Source organism: Lissotriton helveticus, assembly GCF_964261635.1.
Source record: "Lissotriton helveticus chromosome 1_1 unlocalized genomic scaffold, aLisHel1.1 SUPER_1_unloc_26, whole genome shotgun sequence".
Classification (NCBI taxonomy): Eukaryota; Metazoa; Chordata; class Amphibia; order Caudata; family Salamandridae; genus Lissotriton; species Lissotriton helveticus.
The window spans coordinates 2,468,084-2,490,608 of NW_027611666.1; the positions used below are offsets into that span (position 1 = coordinate 2,468,084).

Genomic DNA, 22,525 nt, shown 5'->3' on the forward strand with positions numbered 1-22,525 from the left:
CCTCCCTTTCACTGTACATGGATACATGCATGCAATATCCCTCAGACCCCTCATTCACTGTACATAGATACATGTATGCAATATCCATCAGACTCCTCATTCACTGTACATTGACACATGCATGCAATACCCATCAGACCCCTCATTCACTGTACATGGATACATGCATGCAATACCCATCAGACCCCTCATTCACTGTACATGGATACATGCATGCAATATCCATCAGACCCCTCATTCACTGTACATTGATACATGCATGCAATACCCATCAGACCCCTCATTCACTGTACATGGATACATGCATGCAATACCCATCAGACCCCTCATTCACTGTACATGGATACATGCATGCAATATCCCTCAGACCCCTCATTCACTGTATATGGATACATGCATGCAATATCCCTCAGACCCCTCATTTACTGTACATGGATACATGCATGCAATATCCCTCAGACCCCTCATTCACTGTACATGGATACATGCATGCAATATCCATCAGACCCCTCATTCACTGTACATGGATACATGTATGCAATATCCATCAGACCCCTCATTCACAGTACATGGATACATGTATGCAATATCCATCAGACCCCTCATTCACTGTTCATGGATACATGCATGCAATATCCATTAGACCCCTCATTCACTCTACATGGATACATGTATGCAATATCCATCAGACCCCTCATTCACTGTACATGGATACATGCATGCAATATCCCTCAGACCCCTCATTCACTGTACATGGATACATGCATGCAATATCCCTCAGACCCCTCCCTTTCACTGTACATGGATACATGCATGCAATATCCGTCAGACCCCTACCTTTCACTGTACATGGATACATGCATGCAATATCCCTCAGACCCCTCCCTTTCACTGTACATGGATACATGCATGCAATATCCATCAGACCCCTCCCTTTCACTGTACATGGATACATGTATGCAATACATTCTCATTCTCATTCTTAAAAGTAGAAGTAGAAAACTCAAGACACCAGACACCTCGAACACAACGAGTAGCCAATATAGTACAGAACAGTTCTTCCAATACTGATGGCATACCAAACATAAATCTGCAAGATCCACCTCAACCAACACGCCAAGGAGAAAGACCCAATCAGCAACAAAACATGACCTCACCAGACATCACAATTGACACAACCAACTCTGTCACCAGAGAAGCTGACCAAACGAGCGGCCAGAACGAACTTATACCTAACGCCGGAGATCTACTTGAAACTGTGATGGCCATACCGGAGAAGGTGATTAAAAGGATAACTGTATCCCCGAACCCTCGAAACAATGAGAAGAACCATGCACCAAAAGAAATGCCGTTACCGATACTACATGACGCCACAACGCCTGGAGAGGATGGCTCAGCTCCGAATGAGACCGCCTACGAAGATAACTACAAAAAGAACAGGGTAGAGGGTATCGACCTTCCCCAACCGGTCCGGAGTCCGGAGTCCCATAGATCTGTACCCGCAAAAACACCCTCTGCACCTAATAACATAAGAAGCAATGGAGACACCCCGAATAAAATCGAGAATCATAACAAAACTAAGGATACAACGGAAAGATCAGTGGGAATGAGGACAGTCCTTGCACGGAGAGAGGGAATACGTAGAACGCAGACAGCCAGGCCAATCTCACACAAGAAATCAACCCGAACACTGAAAGAAGTCAATAAGCTCAAGAAACTAATAGGCAACCTGGCACAAGTATCGGTGAACATCGCAAAGACAATGGAGGAAATCTGGGAGACTACGTTAAATACGCACACAAAGGTCGCACAAATCCAGAATCTCGTACTCCGACCCAACAGACCAAACAGGACTAACCCCTTAACAAATGAAGAAGCCCTGGCCTTACTCCGATCTTATGAAAAACCGGCTCAGGGAAAGGAGGGGTATATCGAAACTGTACCCATTGACTCTAATAGAGCGTCCAGAAAGAACGACAGGAAAGCAATTCTCCACAACTTACAACATATTCAGGTGATCACAACCGACACTGATAATGGAGACCCCGTTAACTCACAGAAAGCCCTGAAATGTCTACTTCTTAACTGTCGTTCGGCAACGAAACATGCGTCAGATATAGCTGCCCTCATCATAAACAAGGGAATTGACCTGGCCATCCTCACGGAAACATGGCTCAGTGAATCATCATCTCCTACCATTGATCTCCTAGTACCACCTCATTATAACATTGTCAGGTTAGACCGACCAAGGAAAGTGGGAGGAGGTATAGCTTGCATTCACCGGGCCGAGATTAAGGTCAACCAATTCCAATCCGACCCCATAGAATCCTGTGAATATCTTGGTCTTAACATAAGATCAATAAATAACCAAAGCTATAACCTACACGCGTTCTACCACCCACCAGGAGAGAACACAAAGTTCACAGAGCAACTAATAGAGATAATAACGGCCAACTCTAACTCGGAGGCCAACAACATATTCCTAGGAGACTTTAACCTCCATTGGGACGATGGCAATGACAAAATGGTTAATGCGATTAAAGACTTCCTAAATGAGCTAAACCTCATGCAAGCATGCACCCAGCCCACTCACTCAAAAGGAGCGACTCTAGACTGGATTATTGCAAGAAACAAAGAGATCTCAATCCTTGCTATAGAACCGTGTGATTGGTCTGACCATCACGCCATAACATTCGCGATACCCACAATGAAAAAGGGTAGGACCGTGCAACCCCGCAAGTGCAAAAAATTGATTCGTGATACAAAAGAAGCCAATATTGAATTACTGGTAGAAAGATGCGAAAAAGACTTGAAGCCTCGTAACAATAGGCAGAATGTCAATGTCAATGAGCTGACGGATCACTACTTAGCCTCGATCGGTAATATAGTCAATGACACCCTGCCTCAAAAACTGAAAAACGTCTCTGAAAAGCCAAAAAATCCTTGGTTTAGCGAGGCATTGAACGAAGACAGGCGAAAACTGAGAATGGCAGAAAGGAAATGGAGACAACATCCCTCCTCCCCTGAGCTGAAAGACCTCAGAAAAACTAGGAAACAGTATAACAAAAAGATAATCAACACCAAAAAAGAATTTATAAGGGCTGTACTCGACAACGCCACAAATAGACCAAGAAAACTCTTCGAGATCTTAAAACAACAGTCGAATAAACTAACCAAAACGACTCAAGAGAGCTCGAAAACTCCCATAAGCTGCGAGGAATTCTCCACATTTTTCACAGAAAAAAACAAACTACTAGAAGTTGAGCTCACAAGTGCAGCAGCTAACATCATGACCCTAAACGAGGCTAAGACGGCATCTGAAGGTCCTCAAACAAAAAATAAGGCAAATTGGGACACATTTGAACTATTTGACCAGGGAAAGATCGCCAAAACGCTAGCTGAACTCAGACCGAACAACCACTATCAAGATCCTCTACCGGCAAAGTGTGTTAGAGAAATCAGCCACACCCTAACTCCGATCTGGACTGAGATAATAAATGCTTCACTTGCTCAAGGAACTCTCCCTGACTGCCTAAAAACTGGACAGGTAGTTCCCATCATCAAAAAACCGACAGCGGATACAACAGACCCGAAGAATTATCGACCTGTGACCAACATCCCGCTACTTGCCAAGCTTATTGAGAAATGCGTGCAGGGTCAACTGAGTCAGCACATCGCTAAATACTCACTACTAGATGACTGCCAATCTGGCTTCAGAACTGGACATAGTACTGAAACGGCGATCCTGCATATTGTTGACGATGCCTTACAAGCCCTAGACCAAAATCATGCGTGCCTATTGATCCTACTAGACTTGTCATCAGCATTTGACACTGTAAATCACGAAATATTGCTGACCAGGCTACGAGACAGGATGGGTTTATCCGGAAACGTATTGAAATGGTTTAACTCCTTCCTTCAGAACAGGACACAACTATTCCTGGTCAACCAAGTAAGCTCATCCCCGTGCCCTAACACATTAGGAGTCCCACAAGGCTCGACGTTATCCCCAGATCTATTCAACTTGTATGTAGAACCCCTCACGGAGATTCTTGGAAAATCACAGATCTCCTATCACATGTACGCAGACGACACGCAAATATATATGAAGATCACCTGTCGGGATGACATTGTCCTAATGAATGAAACACTAAAGGGAGCACTACAATGGCTAACAGCCAATCATCTAAAACTTAATGCTGACAAAACAGAATTCCTATTAATATCACCTGCAAAGAGTCAACCAGAGGTAAAAGAATGGACTAAACTGGTGACTGCTCTAAACTGTACCCCGACCCTAATCAATTCAGCTAAATCACTAGGAATTACGTTAGATAAGAACCTCGACATGAAAGACCACATCAACACAATGGCCAAGAGCGCCCGTTTCCACCTGAATTATCTAAGAAAATTGAAACCCTTTATCTCAGAAGCAGATCTAAAACTGGCTACCCAATCACTAGTGATCTCGAGAATTGAATACGGATGCACCACATTAGCTGGCCTACCGAAAACATCCACTGCACCACTAAAAGCCTGCCTCAAAGCTGCGGCAAGACTCATCACGGGAACGAGAAAGTTCGATCACATATCGCCCCACTTAAAGGCACTAAACTGGCTATCGTACGAAGCGAGAATTAAAATGAAGATGGCATGTATTACCCACAAAGCGGTTCACCTCAACACGCCAATATATCTAGCCAAGAAAATTAAGCTATCAGGAGGTAACAGACCAACTAGAAGCGCGAGGGAGCTGCTACTACGACCGGCCTTCTTCCACAAGAAAAAGACCTATGACCGTGCATTCTCCGGAGCCGCCCCCAGAGTCTGGAATTCCCTCCCCCCTAACATCAGGATGATTCAAAATTTTGTAAAATTCAAACGAGAACTGAAGAACTACTTAATGAGTAAATAACATACATAGAGATCCCCACCGACCATTAGTATGAACATTCAAGACAAAGAAGGTCGGACTCACCTTGAATAACAGGAAGATCAACTAGACAATGACCGAGTCCCGTTCAAACAGCGGCTATACACTCCAAGACTACCTCAACTATACGTGATCTCTACACTACATTTCACACCTTTAATGATATAATTACCTACCCTACTTAGCTACCTATTTAATCCTTACCACATGCCAAACCTATTCAACTCTTATTGCTATTTAACCATGGAATTGCACTGATAACACTATGTAACCTACCTCACCGAGCCTGAGGATATGACTATGACTCTAGCCGTATCTTTGCACCTCTTAAGGCTTACGTTACAGACTTTAAGAAGATACTTATATAAGCACCACTGTTAACATGTCGCCTACTACCTCATATATGTTTGTTGTTATAATGGCTATTATAATGTCAATCGGTAATTTTGTAATCTTTTCTATGTTAAGCGCTCTGATACCCACGGGTCTTGTCCGCGCTATATAAAACTCTAAAATAAATAAATAAATAAATAAAATAAATATCCATCAAACCCCTCATTCACTGTATATGGATACATGCATGCAATATACATCAGACCCCTCATTCACTGTGCATGGATACATGCATGCAATATCCCTCAGACCCCTCATTCACTGTACATGGATACATGCATGCAATATCCTTCAGACCCCACATTCACTGTACATGGATACATGCATGCAATATCCCTCAGACCCCCATTCACGTTACATGGATGCATGTATGCAATATCCATCAGACCCCTCATTCACAGTACATGGATACATGCCTGCAATATCCATCAGACCCCTCATTCACTGTACATGGATACATGCATGCAATAACCATCAGACCCCTCATTCACTGTACATGGATACATGCATGCAATATCCCTCAGACCCCTCATTCACTGTACATGGATACATGCATGCAATATCCATCAGACCCCTCATTCACTTTACATGGATACATGTCTGCAATATCCATCAGACCCCGCATTCACAGTACATGGATACATGTATGCAATATCCATCAGACCCCTCCCTTTCACTGTACATGGACACATGTATGCAATATCCCTCAGACCCTTCATTCACTCTACATGGATACATGCATGCAATATCCATCAGACCCTCATTCACTGTACATGGATACATGCATGGAATATCCATCAGACCCCTCATTCACTTTACATGGATACATGTATGCAATATCCCTCAGACCCTTCATTCACTGTACATGGATACATGCATGGATTATCCCTCAGACCCCTCATTCACTGTACATGGATACATGCATGCAATATCCATCAGACCCCTCATTCACTGTACATGGATACATGCATGCAATATCCATCAGACCCCTCATTCACTGTACATGGATACATGTATGCAATATCCATCAGACCCCTCATTCACTGTATATGGATACATGTATGCAATATTCATCAGACCCCTCATTCACTGTACATGGATACATGTATGCAATATCCCTCAGACCCCTCATTCACTGTACATGGATACATGTAAGCAATATCCCTCAGACCCCTACCTTTCACTGTACATGGATACATGTATGCAAAATCCATCAGACCCCGCCTTCACTGTACATGGATACATGTATGCAATGTCCATCAGACCCCTCATTCACTGTACATGGATACATGCATGCAATATCCCTCAGACCCCTCCCTTTCACTGTACATGGATACATGTATGCAATATCCATCAGACCCCTCATTCACTCTACATGGATACATGTATGCAATATCCGTCAGACCCCTACCTTTCACTGTACATGGATATATGCATGCAATATCCATCAAACCCCTCATTCACTGTACATGGATACATGTATGCAATATCCCTCAGACCCCTCATTCACTGTACATGGATACATGCATGCAATAGCCCTCAGACCCCTCATTCACTGTACATGGATACAGGCATGCAATAGCCCTCAGACCCCTCATTCACTGTACATGGATACATGCATGCAATATCCATCAGACCCCTCAATCACTGTACATGGATACATGCATGCAATATCCCTCAGACCCCTCATTCACTGTACATGGATACATGCATGCAATATCCCTCAGACCCCTCCCTTTCACTGTACATGGATACATGCATGCAATATCCCTCAGACCCCTCATTCACTGTACATAGATACATGTATGCAATATCCATCAGACTCCTCATTCACTGTACATTGATACATGCATGCAATACCCATCAGACCCCTCATTCACTGTACATGGATACATGCATGCAATACCCATCAGACCCCTCATTCACTGTAGATGGATACATGCATGCAATATCCATCAGACCCCTCATTCAGTGTACATTGATACATGCATGCAATACCCATCAGACCCCTCATTCACTGTACATGGATACATGCATGCAATACCCATCAGACCCCTCATTCACTGTACATGGATACATGCATGCAATATCCCTCAGACCCCTCATTTACTGTACATGGATACATGCATGCAATATCCCTCAGACCCCTCATTCACTGTACATGGATACATGCATGCAATATCCAGCAGACCCCCTCATTCACTGTACATGGATACATGTATGCAATATCCATCAGACCCCTCATTCACAGTACATGGATACATGTATGCAATATCCATCAGACCCCTCATTCACTGTTCATGGATACATGCATGCAATATCCATTAGACCCCTCATTCACTCTACATGGATACATGTATGCAATATCCATCAGACCCCTCATTCACTGTACATGGATACATGCATGCAATATCCATCAGACCCCTCATTCACTGTACATGGATACATGTATGCAATATCCATCAGACCCCCTCATTCACAGTACATGGATACATGCATGCAATATCCATCACACCCCTCATTCACTGTTCATGGATACATGCATGCAATATCCATCAGACCCCTCATTCACTGTACATGGATACATGTATGCAATATCCTTCAGACCCCTCATTCACTCTACATGGATACATGCATGCAATATCCATCAGACCCTCATTCACTGTACATGGATACATGGATGCAATATCCCTCAGACCCCTCATTCACTGTACATGGATACATGCATGCAATATCTATCCGAGCCATCATTCACTGAACATGGATACATGCATGCAATATCCATCAGACCCCTCATTCACTGTACATGGATACATGCATGCAATATCCATCAGACCCCTCATTCACTGTACATGGATACATGCATGCAATATCCATCAGACTCCTCATTCACTGTACATGGATACATGTATGCAATATCCATCAGACCCCTCATTCACTGTACATGGATACATGCATGCAATATCCCTCAGACCCCTCATTCACTGTACATGGATACATGCATGCAATACCCATCAGACCCCTCATTCACTGTACATGGATACATGCATGCAATATCCATCAGACCCCTCATTCACTGTACATGGATACATGTATGCAATATCCATCAGACCCCTCATTCACTGTACATGGATACATGCATGCAATATCCCTCAGACCCCTCATTTACTGTACATGGATACATGCATGCAATACCCATCAGACCCCTCATTCACTGTACATGGATACATGCATGCAATATCCATCAGACCCCTCATTCACTGTACATGGATACATGCATGCAATATCCCTCAGACCCCTCATTCCCTGTACATGGATACATGTATGCAATAGCCCTCAGACCCCTCATTCACTGTACATGGATACATGTATGCAATATCCATCAGACCCCTCATTCACTGTACATGGATACATGCATGCAATATCCCTCAGACCCCTCATTCACTGTACATGGATACATGCATGCAATATCCCTCAGACCCCTCATTCACTATACATGGATACATGCATGCAATACCCATCAGACCCCTCATTCACTGTACATGGATACATGCATGCAATATCCATCAGACCCCTCATTCACTGTACATGAATACATGTATGCAATATCCCTCAGACCCCTCATACACTGTACATGGATACATGCAAGCAATAGCCCTCAGACCCCTCATTCACTGTACATGGATACATGTATGCAATATCCATCAGACCCCTCATTCACTGTACATGGATACATGCATGCAATATCCATCAGACCCCTCATTCACTGTACATGGATACATGTATGCAATATCCATCAGACCCCTCATACACTGTACATGGATACATGTATGCAATATCCATCAGACCCCTCCCTTTCACTGTACATGGATACATGTATGCAATATCCATCAGACCCCTCATTCACTGTACATGGATACATGCATGCAATATCCATCAGACCCCTCATTCACTGTACATGGATACATGCATGCAATATCCATCAGACCCCTCATTCACTGTACATGGATACATGCATGCAATATCCATCAGACCCCTCATTCACTGTACATGGATACATGCATGCAATATCCATCAGACCCCTCATTCACTGTACATGGATACATGCATGCAATATCCATCAGACCCCTCATTCACTGTACATGGATACATGTATGCAATATCCATCAGACCCCTCATTCACAGTACATGGATATATGTATGCATTATCCATCAGACCCCTCATTCACTGTGTATGGATACATGCCTGCAATATCCATCAGACCCCTCATTCACTGTACATGGATACATGCATGCAATATCCCTCAGACCCCTCATTCACTGTACATGGATACATGCATGCAATATCCCTCAGACCCCTCCCTTTCACTGTACATGGATACATGCATGCAATATCCGTCAGACCCCTACCTTTCACTGTACATGGATACATGCATGCAATATCCGTATACGTTTTGTATAGATAGATGGTATATTACAGATGTGTATTGTTTGAGCAGCCTTTGTCTCTCTCTTTTTTTCTATTATCACGTTCTTTTTCCTTGTGACAATTTCTTAATTTGGTGCACTTATGGATGCCTGACTCTGTGTGATTGTGATATGGATGACGAGTTGATTGAGTGTTGTATGATATAATGGTGTAGTTTTGTATATAAAATGTAAATACTTGTTTGAAATTACATTTTCTCAAACTAAATGAATAAATCGCTATTTGCTAGCAACATCTCAGGTTTGGATTAGTGTTTCTACCTTACGAGAAAAATTTTAGTGTTGAATTCACACATCAGTTTTGGCGTATCTTTTGGTTTATTATGTACAAGTGCTCAGCCTAACTGATTAGGAGCCAACTCTTCGTTGTTTATACAGTTTATAGCGGGATTTTTCTCGCGAAGTTTTTCCCTGTCTGTCACAATTTTTGTGAACGAGTTGAATTAATTTCTTGTTCTTTTGCGGACTACTGGGACACTTGGATCCCAGAGCCCTACATTGTGTGTTTGAACCTCCCCCCTTTTTTTGTTAGAATTTGGTTATTTTTGTGTCATTTCCATTTCTTCATGACACTCTAGCCTTTTCTGAAGACCACATAAAAGATCTTTTGAGCAATCCACCAGTCTTCTCCTCAGTGACCCTCAGTGTCTCGGCCACTTCACAGAACGAGACAGACAAATTACTTAGGCTGAGAAAAAAACAAATTAGAACTGACCTACATGGTCATTTCCTTTTGCAACATTTAAGGGAAGGTACGATCCCGGGCGGTCTTCAAATTAAAAATATTCCGGTCATCTTTACGGAAGACCCTATATTCAAAAAAGGTTTCAGTCAGATAGAGACCAAATGCAGTAGAGACCTTATGGTCCTTACTGTAGAGACAGCTGTTAGAATCTCTAGACAGGAACTTGAACAAATAGCCCAACTTGAATCTGAGATACTCAGCAATCCTGCGTTAGTCGATGCTAAGGCCTTAATAGACAAAGTTTCTAAAGAAATACAAGAGTTTAAAGATTTTAGTGTGACTCAGAAAACCAACCAGTTCGAGAAGGACAAAAAGAACTTTTCCCTCGAAAACGTATACCCCTTTTTACAAACTGATTTTTACACCAAACCAGATTCAAGGCGCTTCCTACCAGGGAACCGCGGCAGATCCCGTAATCAGTTTATCACTTTCTCAGGCACCTCCTCCTCGGGTGGTGAAAGTGACAACAGTGGGAACAATAGTAGTAGCGGACAGAATAAGAACCGACAATGGAATCAGAACCAGCAACAACAGACCAATGCTCAGAGTTCTTTTTTAGGGAGAGGCCAAACACGCCCGAGGGCGAAAGTGCGGTGGGAAATGAGAACTCGGCATCAACACTATCAAAATCAGTAGTGTCACCCATTTTCAACCTCTCACCCAAATCACTCACGGCAGCAGAAGAGAGTGTCCTTTCCAAGGGACTCTCTTTCGTTCCATCAAAACGGACTGATTTTACTCGTATGAAAACTGAGTTTATCGAGTTCTGCCGCAAACTAAGACTTGCTACTTTCTTTGCTGGCAACCCCAGTGCCGCGAGTCCTGAAGTTACGGGGCTCCGGAATAAATCTGCTTTTTGCCCGCCAGGGCATAAAATACCAAAGGAGGTATTGGTTTTTGAAAAAACTGTATTGTCTGCAATTTCTGCCATGGAATCGCAGAAAACATACATCAAATTTAACACCTCTAAAGAACAGAAACAAGCTCTTCTAGATTTAAGGAATGATCCCACTATCACCATTAAGCAAGCCGATAAGGGCGGGGCTATAGTGGTATGGGATACTATCTGTTATAATGAGGAAGTCCTAAGGCAATTAAACAACCAGGAATGCTATAAGAAAATTCTGAAAGATCCAACATCTGAGTTACAGAATCACCTATTCTCGATTATCAGGGAAGGCTATGACCAAGGTTTTGTAGGCCCTAAAGAACTTGAATTTCTACAGAAAAAACATCCTAAGATACCTTTATTTTATATCTTACCAAAGGTACACAAAGACGCCAACAAACCCCCCGGTAGACCGATTGTAGCAGGCTGTGATTCATTACTCGAACCGGTCGCTAAATATGTTGACGTGTTCTTGAAGGAATTCATGGGCCTAGTTAAATCGTACCTACAGGACACGACGGATTTTATTAATAAACTGGATACCATTGAGTTCTGTAAGGGTAGGGACATCTTAGTCACCTTGGATGTCAATGCCCTCTATACCCAGATACCACAGGATGAAGCCATAGCGGTCCTTACTTATTTTTTGGAGCTAAGAACTCGACCGGTACAGGTACCAACCAAATTTTTGGTCGATCTGGCATCCTTTGCCCTGAGAAAGAATTATTTTTGCTTCGGGAAGGACTTCTATTTTCAGGTAAAAGGAGTAGCGATGGGGTGTCCCTTCGCCCCAGAATTGGCAGTCCTTGTTATGGCTCTCTATGAGGACACTTTCATTTACAACAATAACCCCTTTAAAGACCACATTGGAGCGTGGCTACGCTTCATTGATGATGTTTTTATGGTGTGGAAGGGCAATGAGGACGAACTGGAATGTTTTTATAACTGGCTGAACGCACGAACAGTGGATATCAAATTTAGTATATCATCGTCAAAAGAAAAAATATCCTTTTTGGATGTGGAAGTCTTTCCAAATGAAGGAAAATTATCAACATCGCTTTTTGTAAAACCAACAGATAGGAATAAAGCCCTTCTGTTTTCAAGCAATCACCCAAGGAGTCTGCGAGAGAACCTACCGCTGGGGCAATTCCTTCGTATTCGAAGGAATTGTGCAATGAATAACGATTATAAGCATCATGCTGGTAATCTAGTGAAAAAGCTGTGTGATCGTGGATACCCTAAGAAACTGGTTTCTAACTGTATGAAACGGGCACGTTGGACTCCAAGGGAAACCCTTCTGGAACGACGCAACAAACCACAGCTAAAACGTCAGGTGTGCGTCACAACGTTCTGTCCAAATGCCAATCAGCTAAAAAAAGTGATAAATCAAAATTGGCACCTTGTGAAGAACCTTGAGGAATGCTTAAAGGAACCACCTCTTTTTGCTTTTAAAAAAGATAAAAGCATTGCCAATTTTGTAGTAAGAGCAGCCACTCCGAGACAAGCACCTCCCACTATCAGACAAATGATGGGGTTAAATCCGATCACAGGGCACCACAAATGCGGCACCTGTGTTTGCTGTGAGTCTACAATAGAGGGATCTCTGTTTCAACACAGAGGTATCTCATGGAAACACGACACCCATAGCAATTGTAAATCAAAATATGTGGTGTACGGTATCTTGTGCCCATGTGGACTCCTGTATATCGGGAAAACGAACCAGGAGGCCAGACAAAGGATTTCCCAACATAAATCCAGACTAAAAAATCGGGTTGAAACAGCTCCATTGGTAAATCATTGGAACAGATTGTCCCATCAAATTAAGGACCTTAAATGGACTATAATTTCCAAGGTCGAGTGCGACCCCAGAGGAGGAGACTGGGATGCCAGACTCTCCAAAAGGGAGGCGCTCCTCATTGTAAAGTTCAACACGGCCGTCACCGGCCTGAACGAATTATCAGAGATTTATAAACTGTAAACCATCCTGTCCTAGAGATGGCCAGGTAAATCCGCGTTGTCTGTCTCCACCGGTTCTATTAAGTATTAATTGCTGTTGTAATTAGGCCTCTCATTAGTATAGGCCGCCTAATGCTGTCCATAGAATGCAGGACGCATTCGCCAAGGACTTGCCTGGAGTCCAGGCGCCACTATCTTAGGACATACCCGAGCGCGCATGCGCTAGAGACCAGCGTTTAATGTGGACATCGCTATATTAGAAGACTACCATCGCCGGACCCGCTATCCACGGCGCATGCGCGAAGGATCAGCGCTCAGGAGACGCCGACCGAGACACGGACTTAGCTTCTATTAGGTACGGTGTTACTTTTCCACGAACGCGGTGATTATTTACCCTCTAGTCAATTTTGCTAAAGGTATCCAGTGACTAATGCCTTGGTTTCGCTTTCAGGAGCCAAAACATACAATTCAGCATTCGTCAATATACGAAAGGGACGTTTGCCTTCTGAGCCCTAAGCCCGACTTTGCAGAGGTGAGATCTCCTCCAGCCTCCTGACCCTGATTATTTACACACTAGTTAATTTTGCTAAAGGAATTTGGTGACTAATGCCTTGGTTGCGCTTTCAGGAGCCAAAACATACAATTCAGCATTTGTCAAAATACGAAAGGGACGTCTGCCATCCGAGCCCTGAGCCCCACTTTGCAGAGGTGAGATTTCCTCTAGCCTCCTGACCCTGTTTTTCTTGTACATGAGTTTTTGACATGAGTGTGTCAACACACCTAGGGTTGTTTTAGATACTCTTACACACTGCCATTTGGTTTTCCTGTAGGCGAGAAATCCCTCTCTGCCCTCGTCCGTGGCTACTCTGTTGGACCAGACAGTGGAGAAGCACTGCGTCCCTGATTCCGTGGGTCCGTTTAAAATTAGCGAGGTAAAACCCTGATGTTCCACGTAACGCTTTAATGTGTATTCGCCTAGTGTTCACACTGGAGGCTAAGGTTTGTCCTTTACTTTTCAGTGTGATCACGTCATTTCCAAATAGTCCCTGCATTCTACACCTTTAAAGTGGCCTTGCAGACCAGTAGGGTAAGCAGTGTGAGAGGATTGGTGTTTATGCTATAAAATTCATTAAAAAGGTCTTGAGCAAAATTCTGACATGGAGATACATTTTTCTTTTCAGATAATTTCCCATGGCCCTGATGAGAGTCCCCTCATTGTATAGGACTCGAAACGCGTAGGCCCCTTCACAAAGTGCTGCTCTCTCCAAATTTAAAAATTCAAATAAGTGCTAACTTGAATGCTCTAATCTGTATATATACAGTGTGTCACGTCATCTAAGTTGATTATGATTAATTTCCTAGTGTACATTTTGTATAGATAGATGGTATATTACAGATGTGTATTGTTTGAGCAGCCTTTGTCTCTCTCTTTTTTTCTATTTTCACGTTCTTTTTCCTTGTGACAATTTCTTAATTTGGTGCACTTATGGATGCCTGACTCTGTGTGATTGTGATATGGATGACGAGTTGATTGAGTGTTGTATGATATAATGGTGTAGTTTTGTATATAAAATGTAAATACTTGTTTGAAATTAAATTTTCTCAAACTAAATGAATAAATCGCTATTTGCTAGCAACATCTCAGGTTTGGATTAGTGTTTCTACCTTACGAGAAAAATTTTAGTGTTGAATTCACACATCAGTTTTGGCGTATCTTTTGGTTTATTATGTACAAGTGCTCAGCCTAACTGATTAGGAGCCAACTCTTCGTTGTTTATACAGCCATGTGAACACAGCGGTAAGGCAGCTCTGAGCAGCCCGAGTGCATAGGTCGGGCCGTTCCAAGTAAATAAAAACTGGGTATCGTCAGCATAGGACATCATTTTGGCCCCCAGCTCTTCAGCCAGGGAGATCAAAGGAGTCAGATAGATGTTAAAATGCAAAGGGCTCAGGGTCGAGCCCTGGGGGACTCCAGTTGCGACCTCCCTGGCCGAGGTTGAAAAAGGAGGTATCCAGACTTGCTGGGTACGAGCATCCAAGAAGGACTCCAGCCAGGACCTCACTGCCCCAGAGATGCCAATGGCGGAAAGGCGGGAAAGGAGAAGCTAGTGAGGGACCGTATCAAAGGCGGCAGGGAGGTCCAATAAAATCAGAGCCGCTCTGCAGCCTCCATCCAAGCACTCCCTAATTGCCTCTGCCATTTCCACCAGAGCTGTCTCTGTACTATACAATGTTCTGAAACCTGACTGGGCTGGATGTAGAGCCCCCGAAGATTCCACAAAGGCATCTAATTGGTGAAAGGCCACTTTCTCGCAGACTTTCGCCAATGCAGGTAGTAAAGACATAGGGCGATAGATGGCAGAAACAGCGGGGTCTGCCGTCGGCTTCTTAAGGAGAGGAAGAAGCTTGACTTGTTTCCACTGTCCCTTTCTCATGCTTTGTGTCATTTATGCTCTCCTTGTCATTCTCTCAGCTCTTTGTCTCTTTCTATCTCTCTCTCTCTCTCTCTCTCTCTCTCTCTCTCTCTCTCTCTCTCTCTCACTCTCTCTATTCAGCTTCCCCCTCTGGATTTTCTGCTTTTACTTTTCATTTACTGTCTTACCTTTTTTCTTTGTCTCTCTCTGCCTGTAGCCCTCTTTCTTATGAGTCCTCTTAAATCATCTCTTGTTCTCACACCTTCTCTTTCTTTCTCTCACCTTCTCTCTCTCTGTCTGTCTCTTCCTCTTATAATCAGTTCCTCTCCTTTACCCCCGCAGCAGTGACCCAGTGTGACCAACATAACAAACAAGGAGGGCCCGGTGGACAGGACCACACCTGTGTTAGACACAAGCCTGGAACTGAAGATTCCTCCTCCTGGATGGGTTTATCGCCCTACCTGAGACAGACACTATGTCTCCGCGCAGGTAAGGGGATTTTATTTAAAAATTTAAAGCTTGTTGGTTTAAAAAATACAGTACCAGAAATTAGACTGTAAGCACCTTCACAGCACTGTTGTTAGGTGTTAAATATATCTTTACTTGCAAGGTCTGCTGCCTTTTATATATCAAAATACCCATTCAAATGAGAGATCTCAGAGAAATGTGAGGTAAATGGCAAAGAAAAATTGTAACAAAGAAATGGAAATAATCCAACCTAAAAGAAAACTGTTAACCTAGCGTATCAGAAACCATGAGTATCTAATTGTGGAAAGCCGTAAACCCCTTACCAGAGATATCCAATGTAGGTCCAAGAGGGTTGGATCCATTCCATAGAATAACTGCTTGAGATACCTTTGCATGCACTCACACCATTATACCATAGAATAACTTCATGAGATACCTTCACAGACAAACCATTATACCATAGGATAACTACATGAGATACCTTTACATACACTCACACCATTATACCATAGGATAACTACATGAGATACCTTTACTTGCACTCAAACCATTATACCATAGGATAACTACATGAGATACCTTTACATACACTCACACCATTATACCATAGGATAACTACATGAGATACCTTTACTTGCACTCAAACCATTATACCATAGGATAACTACATGAGATACCTTTACATACACTCAAACCATTATACCATAGGATAACTACATGAGATACCTTTACATACACTCAAACCATTATATCATAGTATAACTACATGAGATACCTTTACATACACTCAAACCATTATATCATAGTATAACTACATGAGATACCTTTACATACACTCAAACCATTATATCATAGTATAACTACATGAGATACCTTTATATACACTCAAACCATTATACCATAGGATAACTACATGAGATACCTTTACATACACTCAAACCATTATATCATAGTATAACTACATGAGATACCTTTACATACACTCAAACCATTATATCATAGTATAACTACATGAGATACCTTTATATACACTCAAACCATTATACCATAGGATAACTACATGAGATACCTTTACATACACTCAAACCATTATATCATAGTATAACTACATGAGATACCTTTACATACACTCAAACCATTATACCATAGGATAACTACATGAGATACCTTTACATACACTCAAACCATTATACCATAGGATAACTACATGAGATACCTTTTCATACACTCACACCATTATACCATAGGATAACTACATGAGATGCGATACCTTTACATACACTGAAACCATTATACCACAGGATAACTACATGAGATACATTTACATACACTCACACCATTATACCATAGGATAACTACATGAGATACCTTTACTTGCACTCAAACCATTATACCACAGGATAACTACATGAGATACATTTACATACACTCACACCATTATACCATAGGATAACTACATGCGATGCGATACCTTTACATACACTGAAACCATTATACCATAGGATAACTACATGAGATACCTTTACATACACTCAAACCATTATATCATAGTATAACTACATGAGATACCTTTACATACACTCAAACCATTATACCATAGGATAACTACATGAGATACCTTTACATACACTCAAACCATTATACCATAGGATAACTACATGAGATACCTTTACATACACTCACACCATTATACCATAGGATAACTACATGAGATGCGATACCTTTACATACACTGAAACCATTATACCACAGGATAACTACATGAGATACATTTACATACACTCACACCATTATACCATAGGATAACTACATGAGATACCTTTACTTGCACTCAAACCATTATACCACAGGATAACTACATGAGATACATTTACATACACTCACACCATTATACCATAGGATAACTACATGCGATGCGATACCTTTACATACACTGAAACCATTATACCACAGGATAACTACATGAGATACCTTTACTTGCACTCAAACCATTATATCATAGGATAACTACATGCGATGCGATACCTTTACATACACTGAAACCATTATACCACAGGATAACTACATGAGATACCTTTACTTGCACTCAAACCATTATACCATAGGATAACTACACAAGATACCTTTACATACACTCACACCATTATACCATAGGATAACTACATGAGATACCTTTACATACACTCACACCATTATACCACAGGATAACTACATGAGATACCTTTACTTGCACTCAAACCATTATACCATAGGATAACTACACGAGATACCTTTACTTACACTCACACCATTATACCACATGATAACTACATGAGATACCTTTACATGCACTCACACCATTATACCATAGGATAACTACATGAGATAACTTTACATGCACTCAAACCATTATACCACAGGATAACTACATGAGATACCTTTACTTGCACTCAAACCCTTATACCATAGGATAACTACACGAGATACCTTTACATACACTCACACCATTATACCATAGGATAACTACATGAGATACCTTTACTTGCACTCAAACCATTATACCACAGGATAACTACATGAGATACCTTTACTTGCACTCAAACCATTATACCATAGGATAACTACACGAGATACCTTTACATACACTCACACCATTATACCACAGGATAACTACATGAGATACCTTTACTTGCACTCAAACCCTTATACCACATGATAACTACATGAGATACATTTACATACACTCAAACCATTATACCACAGGATAACTACATGAGATACATTTACATACACTCAAACCATTATACCACAGGATAACTACATGAGATACATTTACATACACTCAAACCATTATACCACAGGATAACTACATGAGATACATTTACATACACTCAAACCATTATACCACAGGATAACTACATGAGATACCTTTACTTGAACTCAAACCATTATATCATAGAATAACTACATGAGATACGTTTACATGCACTCAAACCATTAGTTTGATTACTACATGAGATACCTTTACATGCACTCAAACCATTATACCATAGGATAACTACATGAGATACCTTTACATACACTCACACCATTATACCACAGGATAACTACATGAGATACCTTTACTTGCACTCAAACCCTTATACCACATGATAACTACATGAGATACATTTACATACACTCAAACCATTATACCACAGGATAACTACATGAGATACATTTACATACACTCAAACCATTATACCACAGGATAACTACATGAGATACATTTACATACACTCAAACCATTATACCACAGGATAACTACATGAGATACCTTTACTTGAACTCAAACCATTATATCATAGAATAACTACATGAGATACGTTTACATGCACTCAAACCATTAGTTTGATTACTACATGAGATACCTTTACATGCACTCAAACCATTATACCATAGGATAACTACATGAGATACCTTTACATACACTCACACCATTATACCACAGGATAACTACATGAGATACCTTTACTTGCACTCAAACCATTATACCACAGGATAACTACATGAGATACATTTACATACACTCACACCATTATACCATAGGATAACTACATGCGATGCGATACCTTTACATACACTGAAACCATTATACCATAGGATAACTACATGAGATACCTTTACATACACTCAAACCATTATATCATAGTATAACTACATGAGATACCTTTACATACACTCAAACCATTATACCATAGGATAACTACATGAGATACCTTTACATACACTCAAACCATTATACCATAGGATAACTACATGAGATACCTTTACATACACTCACACCATTATACCATAGGATAACTACATGAGATGCGATACCTTTACATACACTGAAACCATTATACCACAGGATAACTACATGAGATACATTTACATACACTCACACCATTATACCATAGGATAACTACATGAGATACCTTTACTTGCACTCAAACCATTATACCACAGGATAACTACATGAGATACATTTACATACACTCACACCATTATACCATAGGATAACTACATGCGATGCGATACCTTTACATACACTGAAACCATTATACCACAGGATAACTACATGAGATACCTTTACTTGCACTCAAACCATTATACCATAGGATAACTACATGCGATGCGATACCTTTACATACACTGAAACCATTATACCACAGGATAACTACATGAGATACCTTTACTTGCACTCAAACCATTATACCATAGGATAACTATACAAGATACCTTTACATACACTCACACCATTATACCATAGGATAACTACATGAGATACCTTTACATACACTCAAACCATTATACCATAGGATAACTACATGAGATACCTTTTCATACACTCACACCATTATACCATAGGATAACTACATGAGATGCGATACCTTTACATACACTGAAACCATTATACCACAGGATAACTACATGAGATACATTTACATACACTCACACCATTATACCATAGGATAACTACATGAGATACCTTTACTTGCACTCAAACCATTATACCACAGGATAACTACATGAGATACATTTACATACACTCACACCATTATACCATAGGATAACTACATGCGATGCGATACCTTTACATACACTGAAACCATTATACCATAGGATAACTACATGAGATACCTTTACATACACTCAAACCATTATATCATAGTATAACTACATGAGATACCTTTACATACACTCAAACCATTATACCATAGGATAACTACATGAGATACCTTTACATACACTCAAACCATTATACCATAGGATAACTACATGAGATACCTTTACATACACTCACACCATTATACCATAGGATAACTACATGAGATGCGATACCTTTACATACACTGAAACCATTATACCACAGGATAACTACATGAGATACATTTACATACACTCACACCATTATACCATAGGATAACTACATGAGATACCTTTACTTGCACTCAAACCATTATACCACAGGATAACTACATGAGATACATTTACATACACTCACACCATTATACCATAGGATAACTACATGCGATGCGATACCTTTACATACACTGAAACCATTATACCACAGGATAACTACATGAGATACCTTTACTTGCACTCAAACCATTATATCATAGGATAACTACATGCGATGCGATACCTTTACATACACTGAAACCATTATACCACAGGATAACTACATGAGATACCTTTACTTGCACTCAAACCATTATACCATAGGATAACTACACAAGATACCTTTACATACACTCACACCATTATACCATAGGATAACTACATGAGATACCTTTACATACACTCACACCATTATACCACAGGATAACTACATGAGATACATTTACATACACTCACACCATTATACCATAGGATAACTACATGAGATACCTTTACTTGCACTCAAACCATTATACCACAGGATAACTACATGAGATACATTTACATACACTCACACCATTATACCATAGGATAACTACATGCGATGCGATACCTTTACATACACTGAAACCATTATACCATAGGATAACTACATGAGATACCTTTACATACACTCAAACCATTATATCATAGTATAACTACATGAGATACCTTTACATACACTCAAACCATTATACCATAGGATAACTACATGAGATACCTTTACATACACTCAAACCATTATACCATAGGATAACTACATGAGATACCTTTACATACACTCACACCATTATACCATAGGATAACTACATGAGATGCGATACCTTTACATACACTGAAACCATTATACCACAGGATAACTACATGAGATACATTTACATACACTCACACCATTATACCATAGGATAACTACATGAGATACCTTTACTTGCACTCAAACCATTATACCACAGGATAACTACATGAGATACATTTACATACACTCACACCATTATACCATAGGATAACTACATGCGATGCGATACCTTTACATACACTGAAACCATTATACCACAGGATAACTACATGAGATACCTTTACTTGCACTCAAACCATTATATCATAGGATAACTACATGCGATGCGATACCTTTACATACACTGAAACCATTATACCACAGGATAACTACATGAGATACCTTTACTTGCACTCAAACCATTATACCATAGGATAACTACACAAGATACCTTTACATACACTCACACCATTATACCATAGGATAACTACATGAGATACCTTTACATACACTCAAACCATTATATCATAGTATAACTACA

At 40.9% G+C, this 22,525-nt stretch overlaps 1 long non-coding RNA gene across 1 annotated transcript; it reads left to right on the forward strand.

Moving 5' to 3' along the window:
* The first annotated feature begins 14,232 nt into the window (after positions 1-14,232).
* LOC144805808 (uncharacterized) lies at positions 14,233-14,895 on the forward strand. The gene is made up of 3 exons (XR_013605604.1): positions 14,233-14,336; positions 14,424-14,491; positions 14,586-14,895. It is a non-coding gene; the product is annotated as an uncharacterized LOC144805808 (long non-coding RNA).
* The last annotated feature ends 7,630 nt before the right edge of the window (positions 14,896-22,525 follow it).